Source organism: Pseudophryne corroboree, chromosome 10, assembly GCF_028390025.1.
Source record: "Pseudophryne corroboree isolate aPseCor3 chromosome 10, aPseCor3.hap2, whole genome shotgun sequence".
Lineage (NCBI taxonomy): Eukaryota > Metazoa > Chordata > Amphibia > Anura > Myobatrachidae > Pseudophryne > Pseudophryne corroboree.
The window spans coordinates 567,171-576,416 of record NC_086453.1 but is presented as its reverse complement, the minus strand read 5'-3'; the positions used below and the strand labels follow the sequence as shown (position 1 = coordinate 576,416).

The window sequence follows — 9,246 nt, the reverse complement described above, 5'->3', positions numbered from 1 at the left end:
AAATTTCAACTCGGTCGTTTCCTGCATTTCCTGCAAACAGGAGTGTCTATGGGCCTCAAATTGGGGTCCATTAAGGTTCAAATTTCGGCCCTGTCGATTTTCTTCCAGAAAGAATTGGCTTCAGTTCCTGAAGTCCAGAAGTTTGTCAAGGGAGTATTGCATATACAACCCCCTTTTGTGCCTCCAGTGGCACTGTGGGATCTCAACGTAGTTCTGGGATTCCTCAAATCACATTGGTTTAAAACCAGTCAAATCTGTGGATTTGAAGCATCTCACATGAAAAGTGACCATGCTCTTGGCCCTGGCCTGGACCAGGCGAGTGTCAAATTGGTGGTTTTTTCTCAAAAAAGCCCATATCTGTTTGTCCATTCGGACAGGGCAGAGCTGCGGACTCGTCCCCAGTTCTCTCCCTAAGGTGGTGTCAGTGTTTCACCTGAACCAGCTTATTGTGGTGCCTTGCACCTACTAGGGACTTGGAGGACTCCAAGTTGCTAGATGTTGTCAGGGCCCTGAAAATATGTTCCAGGACGGCTGGAGTCAGGAAAACTGACTTGCTGTTATCCTGTATGCACCCAACAAACTGGGTGCTCTTGCTTCTAAGCAGACTATTGCTAGTTGGATGTGTAATACAATTCAGCTTGCACATTCTGTGGCAGGCCTGCCACAGCCAAAATATGTAAATGCCCATTCCACAAGGAAGGTGGGCTCATCTTGGGCGGCTGCCCGAGGGGTCTCGGCTTTACAACTTTGCCGAGCAGCTACTTGGTCAGAGGCAAACACGTTTGCTAAATTCTACAAATTTGATACCCTGGCTAAGGAGGACCTGGAGTTCTCTCATTCGGTGCTGCAGAGTCATCCGCACTCTCCCGCCCGTTTGGGAGCTTTGGTATAATCCCCATGGTCCTTTCAGGAACCCCAGCATCCACTAGGACGATAGAGAAAATAAGAATTTACTTACCGATAATTCTATTTCTCGGAGTCCGTAGTGGATGCTGGGCGCCCATCCCAAGTGCGGATTATCTGCAATACTTGTACATAGTTACAAAAATCGGGTTATTATTGTTGTGAGCCATCTTTTCAGAGGCTCCGCTGTTATCATACTGTTAACTGGGTTTAGATCACAAGTTGTACGGTGTGATTGGTGTGGCTGGTATGAGTCTTACCCGGGATTCAAAATTCCTCCCTTATTGTGTACGCTCGTCCGGGCACAGTACCTAACTGGCTTGGAGGAGGGTCATAGGGGGAGGAGCCAGTGCACACCACCTGATCGGAAAGCTTTACTTTTGTGCCCTGTCTCCTGCGGAGCCGCTATTCCCCATGGTCCTTTCAGGAACCCCAGCATCCACTACGGACTCCGAGAAATAGAATTATCGGTAAGTAAATTCTTATTATTGTGAGGTGTGAGGTGTTCAGAATAGACTGGAAATGAGTGAAAATGATTGTTATTGAGGTCAATAATACCGTAGGAGCAAAATTAACCCCAAATTCTGTGATTTTAGCTGTTTTTATGTGTTTTTAAAAAAAAATCATCCAGATCCAAAACCAAAATACGAAGTGCCCGCCGCACATCTCTATGTGTATATATATGTATATATAATATGAAACTTGTTCCGATAATATAATTATTGCGCTCCATGCAGTACCGTCTACAGCCCCCGGTGCTCAGGCTGCATGACACTGATAGCCATTGCAGCTGCTGGTGTGCCGCTGAGTCAAGCAGCGAGGGCCCGGTTCTGGAAGCCTTCCACAGCGGTACATCTAGTATCTACGGCGCCGTTGTTTTAAAGCGGGCAGGTGGCTGAGGGGAGGCGGGTCGTTGAGAGATCAGGAGGGACCTCAAAAGAGGGGGTGGGGCCTCGGTCTGACCGCTTTATGCACGCAGACTATAAATAATTTCCTGTGTACAGCAGCAGCATAACGTCAGCGGTGGAGCTAGCGGCGGAGCCCCTCCTCTGTCCAGTCCTGCAGTCCCCAGGGTACCCCCTTGACGGCAGGCCTGACTGACACTATCAGAGGGAGAGGCAACCATCTCCCCCCTCCCAACCACCCTCTGCACACCCCGCAGCACTGCTGTCACTGACCCGACACTGCTCCGGGTGTCTACTCCGCGCCCCAGCTGTCACACACCGCTAACACACACACAGGAGGAGGAGGAGCCACAGTCACACAGCAGGAGGAGGGGACACAGTCACACAGCAGGAGGAGGGGACACAGTCACACAGGAGGTGGAGGGTTCACAGTCACACAGGAAGAGGAGGGGACACAGTCATACAGGGGGAGGAGGGGACACAGTCACACAGGAGGAGGAGGGGCCACAGTCACACAGGAGGTGGAGGGTCCACAGTCACACAGGAAGAGGAGGGGCCACAGTCATACAGGGGGAGGAGGGGACAGTCACACAGGAGGAGGAGGGGTCACAGTCACAAAGGAGGAGGAGGGGCCACAGTCACACAGGAGGAGGGGACACAGTCACACAGGAGGAGGAGGAGGGGCCACAGTCACACAGGAGGAGGAGGGGACACAGTCACACAGGAGGAGGAGGGGACACAGTCACACAGGAGGTGGAGGGTCCACAGTCACACAGGAAGAGGAGGGGCCACAGTCATACAGGGGGAGGAGGGGACAGTCACACAGGAGGAGGAGGGGCCACAGTCACACAGGAGGAGGAGGGGCCACAGTCACACAGGAGGAGGGGACACAGTCACACAGGAGGAGGAGGGGCCACAGTCACACAGGAGGAGGAGGGGACACAGTCACACAGGAGGAGGAGGGGACACAGTCACACAGGAGGGGGGGACACAGTCACACAGGAGGAGGAGGGGCCACAGTCACACAGGAGGAGGAGGGGGCATGGACACACAGGAGGGGGGGACACAGTCACACAGGAGGAGGAGGAGGGGACACAGTCACACAGGAGGAGGGACCACAGTCACACAGGAGGAGGAGGTGCCACAGTCACACAGGAGGAGGAGGGGACACAGTCACACAGGAGGAGGAGGGGACACAGTCACACAGGAGGAGGGGCCACAGTCACACAGGAGGAGGAGGAGGGACCACAGTCACACAGGAGAAGGAGGGGCCACAGTCACACAGGAGGAGGAGGGGACACAGTCACACAGGAGGAGGAGGGGACACAGTCACACAGGAGGAGGGGACACAGTCACACAGGAGGAGGAGGGGACACAGTCACACAGGAGGAGGGGCCACAGTCACACAGGAGGAGGAGGGGACACAGTCACACAGGAGGAGGAGGGGCCACAGTCACACAGGAGGAGGAGGGGACACAGTCACACAGGAGGCAGGGCCACAGTCACACAGGAGGAGGAGGGGCCAGTCACACAGGAGGAGGAAAGGACACAGTCACACAGGAGGAGGGGCCACAGTCACACAGGAGGAGGAGGGGCCACAGTCACACAGGAGGAGGAGGGGACACAGTCACACAGGAGGAGGAGGGGCCACAGTCACACAGGAGGAGGAGGGGCCACAGTCACTCAGGAGGAGGACGGGACACAGTCACATAGGATGAGGGGCCAGTGTCACACAGGAGGAGGGGCCACAGTCACACAGGAGGAGGAGGGGGCACAGTCACACAGGAGGAGGGCCCAGTGTCACACAGGAGGAGGGGCCACAGTCACACAGGAGGGGGGATAGTCACACAGGATGAGGGGCCACTGTCACACAGGAAGGGGCATGGACACATAGCAGGAGGGGCCAGTGTCACACAGGAGGAGGAGGGACCAGTCACACAGGAGGAGGAGGGGCCACAGACAAAGGAGGGGGGCCACAGTCATACAGGAGGAAGAGGGGCCACAGTCACACAGGAGGATGAGGGGCCACAGTCACACAGGAGGAGGAGGGGCCACAATCACACAGGAGGAGGAGGGGCCACAGTGACACAGGAGGGGGGATACAGTCACACAGGAGGAGGAGGGGCCACAATCACACAGGAGGAAGAGGGGCCACAGTGACACAGGAGGGGGAATACAGTCACACAGGAGGAGGAGGGGCCACAGTGACACAGGAGGGGGGATACAGTCACACAGGAGGAGGAGGGGCCACAGTGACACAGGAGGGGGGATACAGTCACACAGGAGGAAGAGGGGCCACAGTCACACAGGAGGAGGGGCCACAGTCATACAGGAGGGAGGGCACATTTTCACCGGTGGGGACAGTGGTACACATTGTTAGGGCAGATAGAGGTGCACACACACACACACACACACACACACACACACGCAGAGACACACACGCAGAGACACACACAGAGACACGCACAGAGACACACACACACACACACACACACACACACACACACACAGAGAGACACACACAGAGACACACGCACAGAGACAGACAGTAGGTGGCAGCTTCAGATACACAGGGGGGGGGGGGGGCAGGGTGACGCGGACACAGACTGGCATGTAGGGGTAGAGTCAGGTGTGGGCAGAGGAGGTGCAGTTGGGACATGTGTGGTTGGGAGCAGATTTGGAGATCTGTCACTTGCCAGGATCCTCAGTTGGTCACTCCTCCTCCTATCAGAGGCAGAGCTGCAGAAGTCAGTCACATGCAGCACAGCCAATGGGAGAGCAGGGGCGGAGTCACTGGCCAGACAGCTGAAGCAAAGCCTCTACTCCTCTACCTCCTTACCCACCAGCACCCCGCAGCCCCTGACCACCCCCCCACCAGCAACCTGCGACCCCCCAACCAGCAACCTGCGACCCCCCACCAGTAACCTACGACCTCCGACCCCCCACCAGCAACCTGCGACCCCCCCACCAGCAACCTGTGACATCCGACCCCCACCATCAACCTGCGACCCCCCCCACCAGCAACCTGTGACCCCCAACCCCCCCACCAGCAACCTGAGACCTTCCCCACCAGCAACCTGTGACACCCGTGCCCCACCAGCAACCTGCGACCCCCCCACCAGCAACCTGCGACGCCCCCACCAGCACCACACAACCCCTGACTGTCCCCCCCAACCAGCAACCTGCGACCCTCCCACCAGTAACCTGCGACCCCCGACCCCCCCACCAGCAACCTGCGACCATCCCCACCAGCAACCTGCGACACCGGACCCCCAGCAGCAACCTGTAACCCCTGACACCCCCCACCAGCACCAAACAACCCCCGACCCACCCCCACCAGCAACCTGTGACACCCGACCCCCAGCAGCAACCTGCGACCCCACCCCACCAGCAACCTGCGACCCCTGACACCCCCCACCAGCAACCTGCGACCCCCCCACCAGCACCCCACAACCCCCGACCCCCACCACTAGCAACCTGCGACCCCCCCACCAGCAACCTGCGACCCCCGACCCCCCAACCAGCAACCTGTGACCCCCGACCCCCCCACCAGCAACCTGCAACCCCCCCACCAGCAACTTGCAACCCCCGACCCCCCCACCAGCAACCTGCAACCCCCCCACCAGCAACCTGCGACCCCCGACCTCCCCCCCACAGCAACCTGTGACACCCGACCCCCAGCAGCAACCTGCGACCCCACCCCACCAGCAACCTGCGACCCCTGACACCCCCCACCAGCAACCTGCGACCCCCCCACCAGCACCCCACAACCCCCGACCCCCATCACCAGCAACCTGCGACACCCCCACCAGCAACCTGCGACCCCCCAACCAGCAACCTGTGACCCCCGACCCCCCCCCACCAGCAACCTGCAACCCCCCCACCAGCAACCTGCGACCCCCGACCCCCCCCCACCAGCAACCTGCAACCCCCCCACCAGCAACCTGCGACCCCCGACCTCCCCCCCACAGCAACCTGCGACCCCCCTCTACCCGCCGCCAGCAACCTTCGACCCCCAACCCAACCACCCCGGCCTAGTGTGAAATCCGGCACTGCAGTAGAATGTAATACAAAATGCAAACAAGAAAAGAGTCCACAGCAGAGCACATAGGTGCAGGTATTATTACTCCCTGCAGTAACAGATACTACAAGATATATATGTACAGTATATTTGTGTTTGTGTCTATAAGGAATGGGAGTCACTGATACACATTGTTCTCTTGCAGATTTCATCCATCATCTCAGCTCAACACTGGAAGAAGACGATTGATAGAATGAGAGTGTAAGCGCGGCTCAGTCATGGTGAGTAACGTACAGTATATATATATATATAATTACAGCTTTATGTCTCATTACACATCATTTTATATCAATAGTATTATTCAGCTAGAGTCACGCCTTATACTGCATACACACTAAACAATATGTCGTCCAATCCGGCGGACCTGATCAACATATCGGCACGGGGTGGTCTTCAGTTTGCCGGCGGCCAGGCTCCCGACGATAAGCATACCGGCGCCGGAATCCCGACCACTGGCATACTGACAACTTTTCTCCCTCTTGGGGGCCCGCGACCCCTCTGGAGGGAGAATAGATAGCGTGGTACGTGCGAGCCCGCAAGGGGCTCATTTGCGCTCGCCCAGCTGTTGTTATGCCGGTGGTCGGGATTCTGGCGCCGGTATGCTGGCCACCGGGAGCCCGACCACCGGCATAACATACTACACCCATCGGCACGTCGTCTACTGTGTACACCCGTTATGACACTGACGATGCTCAGAACACATTGCTATCGAGGGACATGCTTATTCGGCACACTCCGTCGCTGCCAGCATGCATAAAGTGTGTATACACCTCCCGCTGCCTGCGTCCCGACAGTGTCGCTGGGTACACACAACATCTCAGGGACGTGCGGTGAGGAAACTGGCTGAGGAGGCACTGACTGGTACCAGAGCCAGATTTACCCACAATATGTGAGCCAAAGGGTTCATGTGGGCATTATATACATGTGGGTATTATACACAGGTGCAGCAGTATATATATGTGGGCATTATACACAGGTGCAGCAGTATATACATGTGGGCATTATACACAGGTGCAGCGGTATATACATGTGGGCATTATACACAGGTGCAGCAGTATATATACATGTGGGCATTATACACAGGTGCAGCAGTATATATACATGTGGGCATTATACACAGGTGCAGCAGTATATATACATGTGGGCATTATACACAGGTGCAGCAGTGTATAGCTCCTAGGCCCTGGTTCTTCTTAAAAGCCTGCAGTGTTTCCCCTGGGAGCCTCCCAGGGCAGGATGGATCCTCCTGGGGAGGAGGATGACGGAGAGTCCCAGGCTGCAAGGCCTGAGGGAGACCCTGGGAATTCTGACCTACCGATTGCAGTGGAAGCCTCAGTGCTGGAGGATTTGGACAGTACAGCGTTTCCAGTGATTGTGGGTCCGGTGATGAAACAGGATCCCCAACTGGAGACCCCCAAACCGCAGGATGCCGGCTCTCTGGGTGAGGTAACCCAGGGAGGTGATAAGGTGAATGAGCTTTCCTGTGGTGGGGCGGGGGTTAGTGCTGCAGGTGGAGATGCTGAGGTTTCTGATTGCAGCCTGGAGGATTCATCATCCTCTAGTGATAAATACATGAATATGAGTCTAGAGGAATTAAGAATGGAGCAGAACCGTATATACTCCCGTATTACTTATAAAAAAGAAGGCGTAACTGTGGCAGCAGATGGGAGAGAGTTGCCCTGAAAGATGAACTTTGGGAGCTGAATGAGTTTGGCTGCAGTTAAAAAGAGGATTAAAATGTTGCAGGATCAGGCTCTATTGCAAAAGGAAAAAGCACTGCTAGAGTCCATACCAGGACAAGATGGCGGATGTGATGGCGGCCTGGTCCCGGCGGGTTCTGTGGCGGCATCTGGGCTCATAGTTCCAGTGGAAGACATGGAGGTGGGCAGCCAGACTGCAGAAGAAGTGGTGGATATCGTGGGCCATAATGGAGGTGAAACCTCTGGGATTGCGTCTGGTGCCGTGGATACCGAGGGGAACCCTGCGATGACGTCATCCTGTGCTTTCCATGAGGGGGAGTGCTGGGTGGTGGCAGTGCAGGGGGCATGGTGGCTGCCGGGGTGACGGCGGGTGCCGGAGCTCTGGTGGCTGCTACTGCTTCCTGTGGACTTGCTCCCGATGCACTTGTCTCTGAAGCTGCGGATATGGGGACGGCGCGGGCCGTGGTAGATGCTGAGGCTGGCTCTCCCTGTAAGCCAGCAGCGACTGGCTCCGGCTTAGTCGCTGTGGTGGCTGAGGGGGGCGGGGCCAAAGACGCATCATGTGTGACATCACGAGTGACATCATTAACTGCATCAATGGGAATTCCGGAGTATGAAGCCATATTAAAAACTGGGCAAAGATTGGCCCAAGGACTGCCAGCAGTTGATAAGAGCAGCTTAACTCCTGAGGAGACTACACTAGTAGAAACAGTTTACGGAGATATGGATATGCCTGTGAGGGCTTTAGCGGCTGTAAGCTTGATCCAGGCAAACCAAACTAGGATGGCTGGTGGGGCTGGTAGTGCGGGTATAGAGGTCAGTAAGAAGGTAAATGTTCAGGCACCCAAGGGTCTCCCTGTAATCACTCCTGTGGTTAGACCAGGATCTGGTTCATATGCCAAAACTTTGGAGGGTTCTGGTTGGGCTAGTACTGGTCCTCAGCTTGGGGTAAGTGGGGGTCAGCCTATAAAAAGGCGTAATATGGTTCAGTTTAGATAGGTAGGGGAGGGGGAGGCTCCTTCAAAGTCGGAGTTCTTGGATATAGTATTCTCGCTGGGTTTTAGGGCCGCAGACCTTTTTGCGTGCATCCATCCGGTGAGAACTCCCGACTTTGATCTGAGCTTCCTCTCCCTGAATGGCTTGCAAGCTTTTGGCTCCCAATGGGAGAAGAACAAGACCAAGGAGCCGTACTGCCATTTTAAAACCAACACCATCACCAGGCAGGATAGGGTAAAGATTACTGTTCTGGTGCGCAATGAGTCACTACCGTCTGCGGATATCGTATATTGGTTGCCCAGGTCCTGCACAGTGTTGTCCCCACTTGAGAAATTTGATTACACTAAGGGGGTCTGGGGTGGTGCCTATTCGACCTTTGTGAGGTTGCACCAGGTAGGGGCTGAGACTAAGCACATACCATCTGCTGCTTATATTGGCCGTGACCGGCTTCAGTGTTTCTATCCTGGGCAGCCCAGAACTTGTCACAAGTGTGGAGACTTTCGCCACCTTAGTAATGATTGTACAGTTGTTAAATGTGCTTTGTGTGGCCAGATGGGGCACGGGTCCCGGGAGTGTAATAAGGTGAGGTGCAATCTCTGCGGAGCGGATGGCCATCCCTATAGTCGGTGCCATAAAGCATTGCATAATCATGATGCAGGGG

At 55.8% G+C, this 9,246-nt stretch overlaps 1 protein-coding gene across 2 annotated transcripts in view; it reads left to right on the top strand.

Moving 5' to 3' along the window:
* Positions 1–6,033: 6,033 nt before the first annotated feature.
* The window catches only part of LRRC4B (leucine rich repeat containing 4B), a 403,841-nt gene continuing 400,628 nt past the window's right edge, over positions 6,034–9,246 (top strand). The window contains exon 1 of one of the 2 annotated variants that reach the window (XM_063942015.1): positions 6,034–6,110. The gene's annotated coding sequence lies outside the window, so the exon portion shown is untranslated. The remainder of the gene's footprint in view (positions 6,111–9,246) is intronic. The other variant, XM_063942014.1, reaches the window with a different exon arrangement.